The sequence below is a fragment of the Nomascus leucogenys genome, chromosome 9, assembly GCF_006542625.1.
Source record: "Nomascus leucogenys isolate Asia chromosome 9, Asia_NLE_v1, whole genome shotgun sequence".
Taxonomy (NCBI): Eukaryota; Metazoa; Chordata; class Mammalia; order Primates; family Hylobatidae; genus Nomascus; species Nomascus leucogenys.
The window spans coordinates 86,760,796-86,783,906 of record NC_044389.1 but is presented as its reverse complement, the minus strand read 5'-3'; positions in this window follow the sequence as shown (position 1 = coordinate 86,783,906).

Sequence of the window (23,111 nt, the reverse complement as noted above, 5' to 3'; positions counted from 1 at the left end):
AAACACTGGAATTCTGTCTCCATTCTCAGCAATACTCCGAGATGAAATTTTTATTGTGTTACTTTTTTTATTATGGAATGTTGTGGTCCACACATGTCACTCATTAGTCGATAGTGAATGTGCTTAACACTTACTTCACTGCTTCTCAGTACAAGGTCCAGTTTTTTTGATGCCTTATAAACTACAAAAATATGTAGAATATGGTTTTATATCTTGGAAATATTTAATATGGCTACAAACACAGAACTTCATACAATTGAAAGATTTCATGTCTATAGAATATTACACCATATTAGAACATTTTTATACATTTATGAAACATTAGCATGTGTTCTGTTAGTATAATACCAAAAATATATTAGGGCTAAGGCAACAGAATTGGAATACATGTGGTGAGAAAAGATAATTAGGTAATTTTTATTATGTGAGTTCCTGAATACTCAGTAATTTTCAGGTAAGTCACTATGCTTCTGTATCATATTTTGGTATAAGCAACAACAATATGGCAAATAGATTTAAATGGATTTTCAAGGTAATACTCATTTTTTAATTTAAATCATCAAGGATACAAATACTTGGATGTTCATATGTAATGATAAAAGAGAGTTTGAATAAACCAAAAAGGCAAGCGGGGCAAGGAATATCTGTAACTTATTTAGATATTGAGTCTGATAATAATTTCATATGGATTTTGCACAAACGTATTTTTTTCGAGTGTGTTTATTGGTGAAAGTTGTTTTTGTTTCTGTATTTTCTACAGAAACTGCTTTCCATTTTTTTCCCACTCTTGTCTTTTCTTCTTTTTTCTTTTTTAACTTTTAATTTCTGGGATACATGTGCAGGTTTATCTATTTTACATAGATAAACTTGTGTCATGGGGGTTTGTTGTATAGATTATTTCATCAACCAGATATTAAGCCTAGTACCCATTAGTTATTTTTCCTGATCCTCTCTCCTCCCACCCTCCATCCTCTGAAAGGTCCCAGTGTGTGTTTTTCCCCTCTATGTGTCCATGTGTTATCATTTAGCTCTCACTTATAAATGAGAACATGTGATATTTGGTTTTCTGTTCCTGTTTGTGTTAAGGATACTATGTCTTTTTTTATTATTATACTTTAAGTTTTAGGGTACATGTGCACAATGTGCAGGTTTGTTACATATGTATCCATGTGCCACGTTGGTGTGCTGCACCCATTAACCCATCATTTAACATTAGGCACATCTCCTAATGCTGTCCCTCTCCCCTCCCCCCACCCCACAACAGGCCCCGGTGTGTGATGTTCCCCTTCCTGTGTCCATGTTTTCTCATTGTTCAATTCCCATCTATGAGTGAGAACATGCGGTGTTTGTTTTTTTGTCCTTGTGATAGCTTGCTCAGAGTGATGGTGGTTTCCAGCTTCATCCATGTCCCTACAAAGGACATGAACTCATCCTTTTTTATGGCTGCATAGTATTCCATGGTGTATATGTGCCACATTTTCTTAATCCAATCTATTGTTGTTGGACATTTGGCTTGGTTCCAAGTCTTTGCTATTGTGAATAGTGCCGCAATAAACATACATGTGCATATGTCTTTACAGCAGCATGATTTACAATCCTTTGGGTATATACCCAGAAAATATTATTTGAAGTAAACAAACACAATGAGCACAAATTTAAGGTTATATTTGCATACACTACATAAGTAGCATAGTTATACAGAAAATTTTTGCTTATTTCAAAATTTTGTTTTTAATCTTTTATTCTAATATCTTGGCTTGTGAGCTATCTTTGTGCCTTTTAAAATTCAGATTTTGGGGGCCAGTTTGTAATTCAATGTTTCTTAATTTCAATGTATTTATATAAAATGAAGTATCAACCAAATTATCTTTTTAGGTAGGTCTGTGCTTTGTTTACAATATGTTACTTACGACAAAAAAAATCATTCTGGTTAACAGGTGTTATGCTTTCCCAAATTGGAAGCAATGTATGTATCTCTTTCCAAGAACACTACTTTTAAAACTATTCTTATGTCTAACATAAGTATAAAGTATTTTTAATACTGAACTGAGTTGCATGACTTCTTTAACAGTTAGATGGTAGGAGAATATCTTTGCCTGGTTGGAGGTATGATCTTCTCTTTACAAATTTTCTGAAAGGTAATCGTCTATTTAAAATTCTACAGCTTCCAGAAAACAGTATAGTTGTAAGGGAAATTGGTAAAGAACAACATTTAAATGGTACTAGTTAACTGTTGATACTGTCCCAAAACAAATGTAACTAAAAATGCTTATTAATTTTATCTTTTAACAACTTTTTTAAAAAGTTGTTTCCATGACTTGCCTTATACTTTTATTTAAAACATTCATATTGAATTAATATATGGATGTGCATATATGGACATACACACACACAAATGTGTCTGTTTGTGTAGGTAGATCAATCTGTGCATGTATGTGTGTGTTTTATTCAACAGAGTTTAGGCCATGCTCTAGAATAGCTGAGGGCCAGTCTAGGTTATTAAGAATCTCTAGTAGAAAGGATTCTGTCACTATTGTACAGTTGAAATTAAATTAGGTGATTCAGCATTTTATAATGCTTGACCTATTCCCTGGGAATTAGAAAATTTGGTGAGGCCACATAAACTCTTTTAGGCTTGTTAGGTATGCTTTAATGAGTTGCCACTTTAGTTCGCTGTATCCTATTTTTAGCCACTTGAGGAATTTTGTTGAAAATTATGTATATAATTTATTTCCCTAATGCTTTATCTTCATATAATTTGAACATTTGGGGCATATTTATATCCTGTAGGGCTATTTGTATAGTTGAACATCAAGTGCACATCCAATCACTAATATATAACTTGATCCAGAGCATATATGCTTTAACTATACAGAAAAAGCCTTTATCTCAAAGGAATTCATGGTGTCTTCAGATCAGTACTGAGAAGAACATTAGGAACGTTTTGTTGTATTGGCAGACTACCAGTTGACGTAATTTCTCATTTATTCAACAAATATGATTGTGTGTCTTCAATGTAGCAGCTACTGAGGATATCAAGATGAACAAAGCAGGATTCCCAACACTTTACCATCACCATGGAACTCAACCAAATGGCTGAAACAAATATACAAATACATAATAACTATGGAAAACATTTGTTGTGAAAAGAGCAGGCAACATGTGGTGGAGTGGTAGAAAATAGTATGGTGAAGCTCTTCGATTTCAACATTTTCCAGCTGAGAGGAGGTAAGACTTGAACACTCTTAGAAGTAAAGACAAAGAGATTAAGAATGGCAGGAAAGAAGAGAGGATAAGTGCAAAGTGCTGAGAAATACTTAGTCCGAGCTGCTATCGTGTCTCATGGAGATTACTTTCATAGCTACCACAATATTCTCCCTCCGTTTATTCTTATCTGTCTTCAACATATTTTCTGTGCTTCAGCTTGAGTTAACCTTTTAAAACAAACACAACACACACACGTTTATGTGATTCCATGTTTATCATCAATGACTTCCCATTGTTATTAGAATAAAACCCAAAATGCAGTCTATAAGGCCATTTTTGGTCTGGCTCTGCAATCTTATTACATATCATGTCACTCCTTTCTCTCTCTAAGCTCCAGCCACTTGGACTTTCTTCCAGTCTCCGCAAGTGCTATTTATACATGTAAATAAACCTGGAGTTTCCCACATTTGTAAGATGGAGACCATTCTGTTCACGGTGCTCTTTATTGTCACCCAGGCTGGAGTGCAGTGATGCAATATAGCTCAGTGCAGTGTCAACTCCTGGTCTCAAGCAATCCTTCTGCCTCAGCCTCCTGAGTAGCTGGGATTACAGACAAGAGCCACCATCCCTGGCTACTCAGAACTTTTTGATTCCTTTTTTAGAAGCAGTTCCTTCCTAATTATTGTGACTGTCAGAACTCATCTAATTTTTTTTTTTTTTTTTGTGAGATGGAATCTTGCTTTGTTACCTAGTCTGGAGTGCAGAGGCAGGATCTCAGCTCACTGCAAGCTCCGCCTCCTGGATTCATGCCATTCTCCTGCCTCAGCCTTCCAAGTAGCTGGGACTACAGGCGCCCGCCACCACGCCTGGCTAATTTATTTTATTTTATTTTTTATTTTTCTTTTGTATTTTTAGTACAGACGGGGTTTCACTGTGTTAGTGAGGATGGTCTCCATCTCTTGACCTCGTGATCTGCCCACGTCGGCCTCCCAAAGTGCTGGGATTATAGGCGTGAGCCACCGTGCCGGGCCAAAACTCATCTATTATAGGCTCTCAAAGTACCTTATACCTCTTCATAGCAATTATTGATGAATCATTTCATTCAATAAATATTTACCATGTGCTCTCCATTTATCTAGGCGACTCACAGTTTCCTTTCTAGTGGAAGAAAAGATGTTATTAACAAGTAAGTAAATATACATGCACACATATAAATGCATATATACGTATATAAAATATATATACATACAAATGTCATATGGTAATATGTGCTATGAATGCAATTTAGGAGAGGAAATGAGATTGATTAGGAATACCTGTAAGGTGAGAAGGTAAGGAAGATGATTGGAATTTTAAATGAGTAGTTAGGGAAAACCTAGCTGAGAAGATGACATTGGAAATAAGATATGAAAGAAGCAAGGAAGGAAGCCACATGGATACCTTGGAAATAGCCTACCTGGAAAAGGAAATTAACGAATATGAAGACCTCATGACAAGAATGGGTCTGGAATTTTCAGGGTCCAGAAAGAACCCATTGTATCTGAAGTGCAGTGAGTAAGAGAATAACAAAAAATATGGTTAAAAATGAGACAAGATTTTGTAGTGCCATGTTAAAGACTTTGACTTATACTCAGTGTGAGAAAGGAAATCTTTGGAGGTCTGATTAGAAGAAGGCATAATCTGATGTATATTATGAAAGGACAGCCTTGGCTACTGTGTTCCGAATAGACTATAGAACATCAAGGGGAAAAGAGGGAGACCAGCTTGGGGAAGCTAATTCTGTAATCCAAGTGAAAAAAGATAGTGGAAATACGGTGTTAGCAGTGGAAGTTTTAGAAAACAAAAAGGTTGAGTTCTGCATATAATTTGAAAAAGAGGCAACAGGATTTGTAGACAAATCAGGATTTACGTATGTAAAGAAGAGAATAATTGATAATGACTTCAGGTTTTTGACACGGATAACTATAAAAACACAGTTGCCATCTACTGAGAGGGGGAAGGCTAAATTTTGTTTATGGACATACACAATTTAAGCTGTTTCTAACACATCCAAGTGAAGATATCAAGTATACAACTGAATATATGGACTTAGAGTTAAAGGGACATTTATAAACTGGAGATACAGATGGTATTTAAAAATAATGAGCCTGGATGAGATTATTAAAGAAGTGATTGTGGATATATATAAGAGAGGAAGGTCAAAGTCAGACCTGGGGCTCACCTACAACAGTTGTATCGTCATCCTCCCTATAATCATCACATGGTTACTGCCCATCTGCCTTACTGAACAAAGTAGAGAATAAGTGGAAACCCAAGGATAAGTTCTGCAAGTGAATTATTTCAGTTCTTCCTTTTCCTGGTAACCCATATTCCTTTAACTATGAGTTACCCCAATCTTTACCCTTTCTCCACAGGTGGTTAGCTATTCATCCCCCTCAATTTATCCTCTCTCCACTGCATGTAAAAGCATGTAGTTGTTTATTTATGTTTATCCATACACAATATTCTGATGCAATATTTACACTGTACGTGACAATATTTTTCTCCTAATGCATATATAAATCCATGAGTTAAAAGTTTGATGCTGACTGTAATTTGTGTATTTAAAAAATTAAGCACCATTCTACTAAAATTTGTATAACACAATCTACCTGTCCTTGTATTCTTTGTTGGCAATTCCATTAAAGGAGATGAGATTATTATTGCTATTTAACATCTCTGGGCACTGAAATGTTTGAACAGAAAAGTGGGTAGATGTTAAAAACTACAAATTGAGAATTGAGATTAATTTGGGTGTACTCCCAATCACAAGAAAGGGATAATATGATTTTCAGTTTTGCCTAAACTTTCCTTACAAGGGAAGAAGTTGGTTCATGACTATTGAAATATTCAAATGCAGTGTTTTCACTAATTACTGTTCTTGTTCTTTTACCCTCTAGACTTTACAGAGTTTATTGTAAACATTTTCACTAATAGCCAAAATGCATTCCAGGGGGAATGGTTAGTATATAATTATTTCTTTATATTTTATATGGAAAGAGAAAGTATTTTGGATCAGAATTTTCTTAGACCTAAGTTTGATTTTAAAACATGCTATCTGACAGAATCTCTACATGGCACAAGATCTCAGTCGAATCCTTACCACTTGAGTTCTGAGGACTAAAGAGTGACTAGCTCCAAATCCCAAAGAACTGAATAGTAATTGTTGCAGCCCATTAAATTCCCAAGGACCTCAATATATCCGCAACAAGAAAATAAGCAATGACTACAACAAAAACAGAAATGGTTGATTTCACAACTTGGTAGAAAATGTTAAGAATGTTACAAAAATATCAAGAATAAAAAAATTCGAGTTGTAAAAGAATTTAGGAATAAAACTACAATCTACACTTTCTTTAGGAGCTTGGGCCACATTGTCACCATGGATGGCTACAGAACTTCTGAGGCTTATCAACAGATCCCATAACTAACAAATACATAAATATCCACAGCACTATATCACTTGTATAAGTAAGGGTTAATTTACAAGCTGAACTATTAAATGCAATTCTCACACTGACATTATAACAAAATTGTGAACCTGAGAAGATAAAATATTTCCCAGTTTATGAAGTCTGTCATAGACCAAGTTCTTAAATAGCTAATTTAAAGGAAACTGGCACACAGTTTAAAGATGTAATTTGAGTCATAGTTGATGATATACTTTTACTTGTTTAGCCTTTTATGCAGCTTGTTTGCATTCCTTGAACAGATTTGCTGTTTCTATTCTAACTGCATTGTGTATGGCATGAGAAATGCTGATTAATTCTTGTGGGTAATCATCACACACGCTGCCAATGTTGTACATTTATATCTTTCATTTCATAATCTATGTATACTTTCCTTATGTTATTAGTGGAAGTGGCATATAATAGGTAAATAAACCTGCTCTTGATTTAGATAAAAAATGACTGTTGATCCTTTCTATCTTTAAAAGAAATTCCATTCGATGGGGAAATCTGGCATAGCCGTTATTTGCTTCAAGTAGCTTTAAATAGAATTCTTTAATTGTCTCTACAGCTGCCACCCACAGTAAACTCTAAAATATCAATTGTAATTGAAAGATAAATTTGCATTTTTTAATGACATCAAAAGTTAACATATCTTACTTTATGAACTCTAAGAAAGTAAAGGTATTCAATGCTACTGGAGTGTCCCTTGAATAGACCTTTTGGATCATTTTGATACTTATATTGTAGGTGAGTATTCCATCTACTTACTTGTAAATAGAGATGTAACACATGACTTCCAGGTGAGCCTACTTTAGTAGAGTACTTAAAGGTTTGTTTAGAGAATAGTGAGTCAGTAAATAGGTTTTAAATGATGGGCTATAGTTTGAAAAGGCATTTCACTAGAGGTCCTAAAGTATTTAAAAGGAAATAAAGTGTGCCACTCCTTACTTTGAGGTTTATAGTCAGATTACAATTTACATCAGAGTTATGTAGTGAAAGAATGAAAAAAAAACAGAGAGTATAAAAAGTGAATTTTTCCTTATCTTTATAATCTTATTCCTAACTTTACCAGCCTTTTGTTGATGTGCTAAAATAGAACCACTAAATCAGATGGTTAGACTCCATATAACTAGGCTTCCTGTTGTCTAGAAGAGTAAATGGTTTCTATGAGAATGAAGCTGTTTAGAATATTTTATTTCATACTAAGTTACTCTGTTAAAAAGGTAGAAAGTGTAACTACTCACAATGGATGAAACAATAAAGGGGACTGCATCTCAGATGACCGAAATGTCCTGAGGAAAGACTAAAGTAAAACTCATGTTATTTTATCCTATTCTCTTTGTCTTTTCAGTACTCTCAGCTGGCTTTATTCTGAGGCTTTATTTATGTCTTTTGTGGCCTCTAGCACTTTGACAATTTATTTTCCATTGCTAAGAATTTCTGTATAGGGAACAATTTTTGTTCCTGACAAGTTCAGAAAAAAATCTCAGAATTAATACTGGATGGATCCATTTGGCTGAATTGGATCATGTGTTCAACCCATAACTAGCTGCAAAGGAGGCGAAGCAAAGATTTGGTTAATCTTAGCCTGTCCCTAAAATTGGGGCAGCGGGTACTGCCTCTTCTATGACATTTACTGAGAATGAAAGAAAAGTAGTTCTCCAGGGAAAACCAAGGTTTGTTTATTAGAAACAGAAATAAAAATTGATAGTGAGCAGGAAAAAAAATGAATGAAAGGAAGCAAAGAAGGAAGAAAAGACTAAAAGGGATAAACAGAAGAAAGAGAAAATAAAGGAAAGAGAAGGAAGAGGGAAGGAGAAAGAACAGGAGGGAAGAAAAGACAGAAGGAAGGAAAGAGAAATAATATGTGGCTCCTATATCATGTTATATTGAAGGGTTAATAGACAAGGACGCAGCAGGAGGGAGGAGGCAGAAAACTGAGCTCTTAGCTGGAATTCTAATAGGATCATTAATTTCTGTATAATTGTATGATAACCCTATTTGGTTAACTTGAAAGATCTATTTTTATTAATTAGCCATGTATATGCATAAACACACACATACAACACACAGGCAGACACAATACCATTATGTCTATGATTGAGTCTACATGAACACAACACTATTTCTGGGATGAAGAAAACGATTTACAATGAGTTTGATAGCCTTTTCAGCAAAATTCTATCCATTATGATCACGCTATTCCTTATAGAAATGTGTGCAAATGTTGATTGTGTAGAAGATGAGCAGTAGGTTTATATATGAAAACTTGTTTTCAGAGAACTAAGACAAGATAAAACATCCTAAAATACAAATCAAATTTTAGCCACCAACTTTAACATGCATTTTACACAGATTCTTTTGTTGTATTTGCTGCCTCATGATTGAACCTACACTTTGCTTGATTCGGCCCAATGAGTATAATTGAAGCCAAAGGTTTACTAGTTTCAGCACACTTTAATGTTGTTCATCTTTAACTCAATTACTTCGCGCTCATGAGAAAATTCTTATTTATTATTTCTGGGGCAGCAAAATTATTTTCCTATTTTATGCTACTATTTTATCAGATAATAAAACTGTATGTAACTCAACATGTGAATGGTTATACCAACATTGCTAGAAGACAAAGATGGCAAAATTGGAGAAGGTAAACCATGGCTGGTAGTGCTAGCTGACTTAATATGTTTGTTTTTTGTTGAAAAGGTCAAAACTAAATCCTGCATACATGAGCTTGCTTCCACTTTGGTATATAGGGGGTTAGAGAGTATCACTACCAACTTTACAATGAAAAAACCTAGACAAACAGCAAATTCATGATTTTTCTTGAGCCTATGAGAGTGCTGATGTCACATGACACCAACTGGCCCCAAGCCTAAGAAGAGGCATCTACAAAGAGAAGAGACATGTTGTACCCCGACTTACCAAGAAAAGATGTACCTAAACATTAGCTCTAACTGAAAAGTGGAACAACATGCAAGACCTGATTGGCGACTTCGGCAGAGAGATGGAGACGATGAGGAAAGCTCAAATAGGAATATTACAAATGAAACACACAGTAACAGATTAAGAATGCTTTCAGTGGTGCAGCTGAGGAAAGAAGAATCCATGACCATGAAGAAATGTCTCTAGAAATCCCCCAAACTAAAATAGGATGGGAAAAAAGAGAAAATCCGGTACACAAAAGATACTTTGAAGTAATGCTACATAATATGTGATATGAAAGAATGGGTATAGCAAACTCACATGTATAAAATGGAAAACTAAGTTTTTGAATGACTTGGTTCTAATTTAAAAAGCAGATGTCAGAAGATCCTTGGAAAATAAAGACAACAATTTCTTTAGCAGTTCAGGTCCCTTTTACATAACATTTGGTCATTCAGGCATGTGTGACTTGTTTCATTGACAGATGTCAACTTCCATTAGGCCATAAGGAAGCAAGGAAAGCATTTGACTTCATGCTACTTTACCACATGAAAAAAATACCTAGCCTGAAGTGTTTTAACAGAGATGGCTGTAATTCCACTGAAGTTTGTTTAGGTATCATTTCCTTGTCTTTTTCTCTCTTATTCTCTACAGATGAACCTAATTAAAATGGCCTCTTTAAGCAGTAAATGACACTTTTAAGTAAATTGGCTTAAAAAAAAGAAGAACTTACTGACCTATGTAACTGAAAAGCCCAGTAATCGGCAAGGCTGAGTCTGGGTGTTAAGGAGATATTGTCAGGGGTCTTTCCCTCTGTCCCTCACCTGTGCTTTACTCTTTTTAGTATCATTTTCAGGCAGAGTCTCACTCTCAGTGACAACACGGTCAACAGCAGTTCCAGTCATACCATATTTCAGTTGCAACTCAGCAAAAGGTTTCTGAGAGAGAGAGAGAGAAAAAAAAATCCTCATTTGGCTCATCATAAATTTTTTTACCTATCCCTGAATCACTGATACAAGGAGACAATGCAGTCTTCAAGCAGGACAGGTGAAGGGAATGTGCTCACTCCCTCCCCACAGAGCTAAGGGTGTGAAACCAGCCCACCTGACCCAACAGGACTGGCAAGAGAGGATGGCCAGTGTATGGAGAAAAAGTAGAGAGTTGTTACTGTGTCCGGAATTGGTGGGTTCTTGGTCTCACTGATTTCAAGAATGAAGCCGCGGACCCTCACGGTAAGTGTTACAGTTCTAAAGGCGGCGTGTCGGGAGTTTGTTCCTTCTGATGTTCGGAGGTGTTTGTCCCTCACCTGTGCTTTACTCTTTTTAGTATCATTTTCAGGCAGAGTCTCACTCTCAGTGACAACATGGTCAACAGCAGTTCCAGTCATACCATATTTCAGTTGCAACTCAGCAAAAGGTTTCCGAGAGAGAGAGAGAGAGAGAGAGAGAAAGAGAAAAAAAATCCTCATTTGGCTCATCATAAATTTTTTTACCTATCCCTGAATCACTGATACAAGGAGACAATGCAGTCTTCAAGCAGGACAGGTGAAGGGAATGTGCTCACTCCCTCCCCACAGAGCTAGGGGTGTGAAACCAGCCCACCTGACCCAACAGGACTGGCAAGAGAGGATGGCCAGTGTATGGAGAAAAAGTAGAGAGTTGTTACTGTGTGCGGAATTGGTGGGTTCTTGGTCTCACTGACTTCAAGAATGAAGCCGCGGACCCTCGCGGTGAGTGTTACAGTTCTAAAGGCGGCGTGTCGGGAGTTTGTTCCTTCTGATGTTCGGATGTGTTCGGAGTTTCTTCCTTCTGGTGGGCTTGTGGTCTCGCTGGCTCAGGAGTGAAGCTGCAGACGTGAGTGTTACAGCTCATAAAAGCAGTGTGGACCCAAAGAGTGAGCAGTAGCAAGATTTATTGCAAAGAGCAAAAGAACAAAGCTTCCACAGTGTGGAAGGGGACCCGAGCGTGTTGCCACTGCTGGCTCCGGCAACCTGCTTTTATTCTCTTATCTGGCCTCACCCACGTCCTGCTGATTGGTAGAGCCGAGTGGTCTGTTCTGACAGGGCGCTGATTGGTGTGTTTACCACCCCTGAGCTAGACATAAAAGTTCTCCACGTCCCCATCAGATCAGTTAGATACAGAGTATGGACACAAAGGCTCTCCAAGGCCCCACCAGAGCAGCTAGATACAGAGTGTCGATTGGTGCACTCACAAACCCTGAGCTGGACACAGGGTGCTGATTGGTGTGTCTGCAAACCTTGAGCTAGATACAGAGTGCCGATTGGTGTATTTACAATCCTTGAGCTAGACATAAAGATTCTCCAAGGCCCCACCAGAGGAGCTAGATACAGAGTGTCGATTGGTGCATTCACAGACCCTGAGCTAGACACAGGGTGCTGAATGGTGCATTTACAATCCCTGAGATAGACATAAAGGTTCTCCACATCTCCACCAGACTCAGGAGCCCAGCTGGCTTCACCCAGTGGATCCCGCACCAGGGCTGCAGGTGGAGCTGCCTGCCAGTCCCATGCCGTGTGCTGGCACTCCTCGGCCCTTGGGTGGTCAATGGGACTGGGCGCCGTGGAGCAGGGGGTGGCACTCGTCTGGGAGGCTCGGGCCACACAGGAGCCCATGGAGGGGGTGGGAGGCTCAGGCATGGCGGGCTGCAGGTCCTGAGCCCTGCCCCGTGGGAAGGCAGCCAAGGCTGGTGAGAAATCCAGCGCAGCGCTGGTGGGCTGGCACTGCTGGGGGACCCAGTACACCCTCTGCAGCCGCTGGCCCGGGTGCTAAACCCCTCATTGCCCGGGGCCGGCAGCTGCTCCGAGTGAGGGGCCCGCCAAGCCCACGCTCACCCGGAACTCCAGCTGGCGCACAACGCGCAGCCCCGGTTCCCGCCCGCGCCTCTCCCTCCGCACCTCCCTGCAAGCTGAGGGAGCCGGCTCCCGCCTTGGGAGCCCAGAAAGGGGCTCCCACAGTGCAGCGGTGGGCTGAAGGGCTCCTCAAGTGCCACCAAAGTGGGAGCCCAGGCAGAGGAGGCACCGAGAGCAAGTGAGGGCTGTGAGGACTGCCAGCATGCTGTCACCTCTCATTACTGCAATAAGGAGGAGTATACGCAGGGCAGGCAATCACAGTAACTGTCCGCTACATGGGGAAATAGAAACTCACAATGTGCCTGGCACTTAAATTTCTTTAAAAAAAATTTAATTTTTTATTTATTAATTTTTTATTATTTTATTATTTTTTAATTTATTAAGTAGAGAAAGAGGAAGTAACTACACAGCAACTGGAGCCTATGATATTGTCGGAGAAACAAAGCAGTATTCTCAAGTGTTTGAATCCATACTCTAATTGTTGCCCAACATGTCAGTATTTAATGTAGAAAAAAAATAACTAAAAGAAGATGTTTGCTTTATAAAGATATGACTTATATTTGGCTCTTGTGAACACATGAAGGTTGTTCCCTCTTGCTTTCCAATTTAGAATAGAGAAAATAACTGTATAATCTAAGATAATTTGGCCTTTTATATTAATATAGACAAATAGATTATAAATGTATGAATAAAAATAAAACACCTAAAATAGGTAATGCAAAGAAAGAATAATTTATTGAATTCTGAGTTAAGTTTCTCTTTATATTCAAAGAGTTAAGAGACTTTTTTTTTGGATTAAAATAGGCAGACCTTTGTTACAGATAACATGAAAAGTTTGATCCAACGGACATTATCATGAAATCTAAGAAGTATAACATTTAAATATACTTGCAAGAAATTCATGGTTTCTTTTATTTGTGATAATGAATGCTTTCAAAGTAAATAAAGCGGATTTTTTTTTAAAAAGGTTAGACTTAATGGATCTATATTCATATTTACAATTTTCAAATTGTGAACTCCTGACTCATTAGTATAATACACATACAGGCACACATGCATACATTACATAAACACTGATTTTTAGAAACAAATGGCATCCTAAAATGGAGACTTTTATGTTTACAGCATTGATAACATTAAAACATGTACATCTTAAAAGCCTAACTGATTGACAGAAAGGATTCTTATAACATTTAATAGTGGATAGTTCAAATATAGCTACTGCAATTTTTATTGGTCCATAATATTTACTTTAGTTTAATACTCAATCACCCACTTGTACACCTCCTCTTTAGGATTAAAAGTCACCTAAGTGGGTCACCTACATTTTTCATCCCAGAAAAGGTAACTTTTTAGAGTTCATATCACAAAATGCAAGTGTCACAAACTTATATAACTATATAAAATATGATTTTTCTCAAACTATTACTCCAAAAAAAGTGGACACCAAGCAAGCATACATCTGAATAAGCCTTATCTGTATTAAAGGTTGATGGTATCAGCATGACATAATTTCAATTTATTTTGCTTTAAAAAATTGATATATTTATAAATTATGCATTTTGTAAAAGAAAAAAAAAGAATGGAAAGTACGGAGGGGAAACAAAAACTAAACTAAACTGAACAAATTTTAACAACTTTGAAAGAAGCCTACCCTGTTGAGATCTCCCTTGCACCCCAACTTCAGCCCTGGAAATATTTTTTATCCAATGGCAAATAGTACCCCATTAATTGTTACTTAATCGTATTTTGTTAGGCATCAGCAGATCTGTGGTGACAGGAAATTCATTTGCAAATGTGTTAACTTTTCATATACAATCTGGTAACATTTCCTTAACTTAAATGGACTCTTGTCCAATCTCTTTTATTTCACCAGGGCACTGCTAATTGGAGTAAATGAAAAAACCTCCTAACTGGGCCTTCACATTTCTCAAATAGGTCCAAAGCAAAGCAAAAGAAAAAAAAAAGAGAGAGAGAGACTTATTGAGCTCCTTTATGTGCCATTGCTTAGTCAAGCTTTTTAATATAATTATCTCATACATCTACACTAAACACTATTGCATTATTACCTCACATTTTTGAAATTTTAAGCAAGTTTCAAATGTTTGATTTCTAACCCTTTTTTTTATTTCCCTGCCCTTGAGCCCAAATTATGATACTGACAACAAATTTTGTTTATGTTAAATGCTAACTATAAATCTCACCAGTTTTCTCACTAGGTTAAGATATGATTCCTCAGCCTGGGTTTATGGTGCAAAACCAGATCCAGAGCTTAGTTTCCAGCCTCATTTCCCATTTTTCTCTTATAGAAACTGTGGCTGTGTTTACTTTTTATGTTAGTATAGGTCCACCTAGAAGCAGATAATAGGACAGGATAAGAGGCAAGAGATTTATTGCCGGAAGGAGCAAAACGTTGTGAGAAACTTTCAGGACATAATGGATGTCTGACACCTGTGAGAGAGGTTAGGATGGAAGGCTGAGTAGGATGAGTTTTGGATTATAGCAAAATTCCAAGAAAGAGCTGCCTCAGGCCAGGTGCGGTGGCTCACGCCTGTAACCCCAGCACTTTGGGAGGCCGAGGTGGGTGGATCACGAGGTCAGGAGATCGAGACCACCCTGGCTGACACAGTGAAACCTGGTCTCTACTAAAAATACAAAAAATTAGCCGGACATGGTGGCGGGTGCCTGTAGTCCCAGCTACTCGGGAGGCTGAGGCAGGAGAATGGCGTGAACCCAGGAGGCAGAGCTTGCAGTGAGCGGAGATTGTGCCACTGCACTCCAGCCTGGGCAACAGAGCAAGACTCCATTTAAAAAAAAAAGAAAGAGCTGCCTCAGCTGATCCACAAGATAGCTCATTCCCTGGGGGCCTTTGTCAGGATGTTACATCTGGAGAATGTTAAGTCTAGAGAATGTGCCCCCAAGTCAACGAATTCTTCCTTACCCAGTCTTATTTTCTAGCCCTTATGATTAGGCATTTTCTAAATGCAAACCCAAGGATACTTTGCAGGCCCTTGATGGTACATGGTACATGCCAGCTAATTCTTGCAAAGTACATTGAGAAATGCTGTAGGAATTCCACTGCATGTTCTGAGGAATCAGCGGATTGTGCAGAGCCAACATCCTCAGGGTCATGTCCCAATCCCATATTTCAAAATTCCATGTTTTCCAAACCAGGACCCTGAGAGTCCAGCATAACAGAACTGCCCTTGCCAAGCATTCTAAGGTCTCTGGATCTCATTGACTTTATCAGATCTCTGACATACTACTTAACTGTGCTTTTCTTCCATTCCAAGAGAAAAAGGCTTTTGGTAGGCTATCAAGAGTTTGGCTTTCTCACTTATTAACTACTTGCTAGTGGCCCTCAGTTTCTTACCCTCTGCAAGGAATCAATATCAATACAATTTAATATTAATTAGCCAACTTGATTCTCTTTCAAAGGCTTGAACCCTTATACCTGCAAGGTAGATCATCACCCAGTGAAATCTTCAGCAATTGGGCCTTGTGTCAAGGACTCTTCATGATTCACCTTTCACTGAAAATGAGTGGTTAGTGGGCCATAGCCAAATCCCCATGTATCATGTCTTTTCCACATCACTCTCATCTCTCTACCATTTCCATTAGTTGGGGTTCACAGAAAACCAGACGCCAAAAAAGAACTGGACAGATGAGAGATTTAGGGAGGAAATAAGCAGCAGAATGTGAGGGTAGCCTTTAGATATTATATGTTTGTTAGCTGTGAGAGGAGAAAGAGAAGAAAGGGGATTGGGTAGTTAGAATCTCTTACTGTAGTACAGCCCAATAAAGATTTGGTTAAGCTGATAAGGAGCCTCCTGGGGACAAAATCCATGTTGGAGAAGTCCCATACATTGTCTTGCCATGATCAGTATTGGATGGGGACAATCATTCAATACAAAGTGTAGCATTAGTGTGAATGCAGAGGTGGACCTAGAGGAAGAGTAGTTGAGGCCATCAGTCAGTCATGTTCCCTATAGCAGGAAATCTAAGCAGCACAGTTTTTGTTTTCTTTTGTTTTATTTTGTTTTGTTTTGTTTTGATTTGTTTTGTTTTGTTTTGAGATGGAGTCTCACTCTGTCGCCCAGGCTGGAGTGCAGTGGCTGGATCTTGGCTCACTGCAGCCTCCGCCTCCCACGTTCAAACAATTCTCCCTGCCTCAGCCTCCCAGGTACCTGGGATTACAGGCACCCACCACCACACCCGGCTAATTTTTGTATTTTTTATTAGAGACGGGGTTTCACCATGTTGTGCCAGGCTGGTCTTGAGCTCTTGACCTCAGGTAATTCACCTGCCTCGGCCTCCCAAAATGCTGGGATTACAGGCATGAGCCACTATGCCTGGCCTGAGCAGCACTTTTTTTTTTTCTTTTCTTTTCTTTTCTTCTTTTCTTTTCTTTTCTTTTCTTTTCTTTTCTTCTTTTCTTTTCTTTTCTTTTCTTTTCTTTTCTTTTCTTTTCTTTTCTTTTTTTTCTTTTCTTTTCTTTTCATTTTTTAGACAGAGTTCCACTCTTGTTGCCCAGGCTGTAGTGCAGTGGTGTGATCTCGGCTAATTGCAAGCTCCACCTCCCGGGTTCAAGCAATTCTCCTGCCTCAGCCTCCTGAGTAGCTGGGACTACAGGCACCCACTGCCATGCCTGGCTAATTTTTTGTATTTTTAGTAGAGATGGGGTTTCACCATGTTAGTCAGGATGGTCTTGATCTCCTGACCTCGTGATCCGCCCACCTCGGCCTCCCAAAGTGCTGGGGTTACAGGCGTGAACCACTGCGCCCGGCCAAGCAACACATTTTTACGTACACTGCTGTGACCATTTCTTTAGCACATCGATGGTATAGTGATTAAGAACATAGATTTGGGAGTCAAATTGCATGAGTACAAATACTGCTGAGCTACATACTAATCATGAAATTTCAGATGAATTTACATATGTGATCTACTGTTTCATATTTAAGTTGATAATAATAGTTACACTCACAGAACCATTTGGAGAGATTAAAAAGTCATTCATGGAAAAGCTGTCATTATGATTATGTCCACAGTTCAGTTATTCAACAAAAAAAGTAACTTGTTTCCTTTTTTCGTTACTGAACTCATTGTTTTCATGTTGATCTTTCATCCTAGCTGGTGTTAGAAATGAAATCTTAGGTAATTCTGTTTTCCTCAGTTAGTACAGTGATTTTGAGCCCTATTGTTGAGGCTCAGAAAATGATACCCCAAAACATGGTGCTTTGGCGTGCTGAACCAAAGAGGCAGCCTTAAGGTCTCTCTCTGACTTTTCCCAGGCCCCCTGTCTCTCTGATGCTCTTACTTTCCTGAAGCACCAGGAGTGACTTTCTCTGGAATTTCCTTATCTGACTAGGTAAGTAACTTTCCTAAAGAAATGGAATTGCATTAAGCCACTGCTTCTCTAAGAATCTCATCAAAACAAACAAATAAACAAAAAAAAAAAAACAGGAAACAATAATCACTGGAGAGAAGATAACTAAAAGTCATCACTACACCCAGACAGATTTTCATCTATTCTTCTGAGAGCAGCTTCTTCAAGAGACTACCTAAGAAATTGTATCCGCATAAAAAGACAACCTTTGTTCCTGTGTAGTTCCACCTCTAGGTTTCCCTAACTTGTCAGTCTCATCCAGCTTCCCAAGAGTATTATGTGCAAAATAAAGTCTCTCTACATCTCTCCCAAATATAGAAATTTTGAAAGCCTCAACCGTGTGGCACTTCTTTAAATCCTATATTTTGTGTATGGCTCTATGTTAGTCTGCTTTAAATACATTTTGTATGCCTTTTTCTCCTATGAATCTGTCTATTGTCAGCTTACTTTCAGCAAACCTCTAGAGGGCAGAAGGAAAACATTACCTTGGCCCTTTCACTATCTAGAATCAGACTTCTGTGGTTCAAATAGTAACTCTGCTATTTCTAATTGAGGGACTTTAGGCAAATTACTTCTCTGTGACCTCGTTTTGTCATCACAAAATGGTGAAACTGAGTGATAATTCCTTCATAATCTGGTTATTACTCAAATAAAATTTGGGAAGAATAATGCCTGGCATTATTAAGTACTTGATCAAGGCTAGATCTTACTATTCTTATTTTTATGTTTAAATAGTCCCATCTTGGTTTGGGTATCTCAGTCCTATCTAGGCATTTAATTATACCTTCCAAAGTTAGGGTAGATCAGAATTAGGGGTTCTTTCCAGAAACCTACCAGCGTCTAAGCCCTAGCTTCCTCCTGGGTTATTTTTCATTTTACTTAGTGGAATCCTTGTGTAGTCTGTGTAGGGAGGTCTGGTTCTTTATTCCTTGTCTATGGAATAAACTTTATGCCTTTAATGGTTCAGGACTTAGCTTCTTCCACTGCAAAATCCTTGCGTTTTTATATTTAAAGGCTTTGGGTTTTGAAAATACAGAGGGTTTTCTTTGCATATTGTGATATCTCTCCCCTAATGTGAGTGGGAGAATAGGAAAGGGGACAAAAAGTAAAATAAAATATATTATAGGGGGCAAATCTTAGTTAATATCTCAAAATATTATTCCTCTACAATGTTTCTATTTAGGTTCTTCTTTGTTCCTGAAGTTCCCTTTGGCACCAATCAGAGTTCTAAGTTGCAATCCAGAAGCCTGCTTTTCTTGGAAGTACTCTTGAGTCACTTCAATTCAGAGTGATTTTTTTCTTGTAACTGTATTATGGTGGTCTTTATCACACTCATTTAAAATAGCCCAGTATATACTCTATTTCTTCCACTAGACTCTATACTCCTTGTGGGCTAAGAATAAACCTTATTCATTTTTGAACCCTGTATTCTCTTCTGTGCCTAACATAGGACCTGACACATAGAAGTACTTAAAAATGTTGATCATACTGATTAAACAAATTACAGGAAACTCGCTACAGCAGAGGCCTAGAGTTCTGTCTGAATCTCTGCCTACATTCTCTGGTATTCTGGAAAGGCCTTATCTATTACTGTGGATCATTGATATTGATGTAACTAGATACAACATATTAATCTTCATTTCAGTTTTAGAAATAATAAGCAGTCTATGTGCCAGCCATTTTGCCAGGCTCCAGAGAGGCAAAATTTAATAAAGTCTTGCCATCCAAACTAGAGATTTTTTTAAATGGGCAATTTAAATGATGTATATGTCTAGCACAGAGCCTGACACATGATACTTGTGATAACTTTGTTGGAGAAGGAATGAATAAAGAACTCTGATGGAGTTATATGTGGAGGCCTAGAGCCTTTTGTTTGTTCCATGGAAGTCTTGAAGCAGGTTGTAACTAAGCTGAGTCTTGGAGGATGGATAGAAGTTGAGCAAGGAAAGAAAAAGTAGAAGGGCTGGCTTGGCAGCATAAGCAAGAACAGAGTGGTATCAAACAACAAAATTAGGCATTTTATGTAAAAACGGATTTGTTTATATTTTAGCCAAAATACATTTTCTTTGCAACATAGCCTCATGGTTTAGAGTATAAGCTCTAAAACCAGATAGCATAGGTTCACACCTCAGTTCAACCACTAACTTACTCTACAATCCTAGTTAAGTATTTTAACCTCACTGTGTCTAGGCACTTCACCTGTAAAGTTGGAAATAATGTCAACTTCGTAAGGCTATCTTGAAGTTCAAACAAGACAATGCATTTAAAGTAGTCAAAATATGTCTAACAAAAAGTGCTCAGTTAATTTTAGCTTATGAAGATAAATATTGTGTGTGTGTGTGTGTGTGTGTGTGTGTGTTTCAGAAGATGTATTTTCCATTTAACATCACTGAAATTATCATTTTCCATCCAGAGATTCTCAGGAGGGAGACGGTAAGAAGGAAAACTGAGTAGAATCACTTGGGGTTCTTTAAAAACAACGTATCCATTTGGCTATCTTCCTACACCTGAAATTCAGAAGTAATGTATCTGCTAAAGTGAGTCATTGTTAGTGAAGAGGGAGTGTAGTGTGTCATTTTATGCAGGGGCATTGGCATAGAGGATGGCTTTGAATTAATTTTATGGATGTTCTAGATACAGAATATATACAATTCAGTTCTAGATTAAAATAGCTCAAATATTCGACCTCAGGTTTCTTCATATTTTAAAAGTTTTATTGCAAGAACTATGAAAATCACCAAGGAGGCATATCTAGTGCCCTAAGCACACTGTGGCATCAATGATTTCTACTTAAGTACTCCAGAATTAATTCATTATTTTGCTTTTTTTCTGATTAAACAAGCATGTTTCTCAAACATTTCTCTACAATTACTCTAGGGAAAATAGAAATAAATAAATACAAATAAAGAATACAATGATTTGACTCAAAAATCATACTTTTTAGAGTTAAGGCAAAGACATTCCACGGTGATAAGTATTATTTTAAGCAAGAATAATTTTTGGCCTAACTTTCATCTTTTTTGTTGGAGGTAGTTGGGAAGTGGTGTGGTATACAAATGTGGAACGTGTTATAATTCTTTTCTCAGCTCAAACCCATTAATTCAATATTCAGAACCTGTTCATTTTTCATCTAGGTACATTAGTTATATTTACAAAGACTTTCATCGAGTTAAAAATGATTAATCACTAAGATTTTATTTCCACATGCTTGATTCCTAACTTATACCAAAATTTTGATCAAAATAAGCCTCATCTCTTTAGTCAAAAAATTTTAATATTCATTAAGCACCCACTATGTGTCTAACACTTTAAAGTAACTTCGTAAAGTAGAATGACTCTTGAAACTATTAATCTGATTTAGATAATAAAAATATGATATGCTCCTCTATGTTTTATTTTTTAAACCATATAACTGAAGAAAAATATGATTTAAAAAACTGGGATAACTGGATATTATGACATTATAGTTTGACTGATATGTAATTAATTCCTAAAATGATATCCTTTTTTTATCTTTCCCTGTAATTATAATACAATGTAATGACCCAACAATACAATTTAAGTATGGCATCTTGATGTGCTAGAAATTGCCATCGTTAAGCTACTGTTTCAGTCATGCCCCCATATTATAAATAATTATATATAATAATTATATGTATATATATTTGTTTCTTTTTTCTTTCAAGACGTAGTTTCGCTCTTATTGCCCAGCTGGGAGTGCAATGGCATGATCTCAGCTCACTGCAACCTCTGCCTCCCGGGTTCAGGTGATTTTCCTGCCTCAGCCTCCTTAGTAGCTGGGATTACAGGCATGCACCACCATGCCAGGCTAATTTTTGCGTTTTCAGTAGAGATGGGGTTTCACCATGTTTGTCAGGCTGGTCTTGAACTCCTGACCTCACGTGATCCATTGCCTTGGCCTCCCAAAGTGCTAGGATTACTGGCATGAGCCACCGTGCCCGGCCAATGACATCTTAAATTTGCATAATATTTTACAATCCTCAAAATGTAAAAGTTTTCAAAAGTTTCCTTTTAACATCATGCAAATCAAATAAAAAGTAGGCTCCATCAGAAATAGTAATAATTCAGGATTTGAACAATTAATGTGTGCCAGGCTCTGTGTTAATATGCATTAACTATGTATGATTTAAAGTGTCTTAACTCTTTTAATTATCATAAGAAACCTGTGAAGGAAGAACAAGCACTATCTCCATTTTAGAAAAAGGAAACTAAGACTAAAACACCATTAATGTATCTCCTATGTGGTAGAGCAAGAATTGACACAAATGTATGTCTGACATCGAAGCTTACATTCTTGAGCACTGTGTCACACTGCCTCATATAATTTTTCCTTTCTAACTTGAATGAAGTCATGTATTTTTTCATAGACAATAACTGGCTGGGATATTTTGACACCTAATGATTAGAAGCTTAATCGACAATTTGATTTATTTGAAGCTAGTTTCATATACACAGAATGTTGAAATGATAATAAGTTTAGCAAAGAATTAATTTGTACATGTACAGTTAACGAGAGACATCTCTAACTAATTGTTAGGAATTCATTATTCTGGATTTGAATAGTGTGGGTCCCAAACCATTTTTTCTCTTCTTTTGGCCTTGTTTTGTTGTTTTCCTGAAGAGCCTTCATTGTCCTTGCAGATCCTGCTGGGTGAGCAGACTGTCATTTCCTGGACAATCTTTCCAAGCTGGCAGACATGCTATTCCAAGGCTCTCACAGTTGTTATGAGTTTTGTGGGCGATTTACAGATTCCTTCTGCAGATATCTCATTTTCCTCCTGATACTACTGCCTGCTCTCCTTGCAGTAAATCCTTATTATCTCACTTTATTTCTCCATTTTCTCTTTCCTTTCTAGTCATGCTGCTGCTGCTTTTCTCTACCTGTCACTAAAACTCACTTCTCTTTATCCCTGTGCTGTTGGTATTCTTATTTAGACACCACTTTTGTTATGTCTACTTGTTTATTTGTGTTTGTATGCAGGCCTTCCTAATTTTTTTTCCATCTATCCTCCATAAACATCACCTTTTTGTTAGAAAAGACCACCTTCTGGGTAGCACCACCAGGAATACACTTCTCCCCCAGGAAATATGACAAAACCTTTTTTTCCAGTGCTTCCTGTTCTTTCCCTTTAAAGCATTTCTCTGCTGAAGCAGCTAAGTGGCTGCACAACGTAATCCTGTATAAAGCTGGCAGAAATGCTATTTCAGAGCA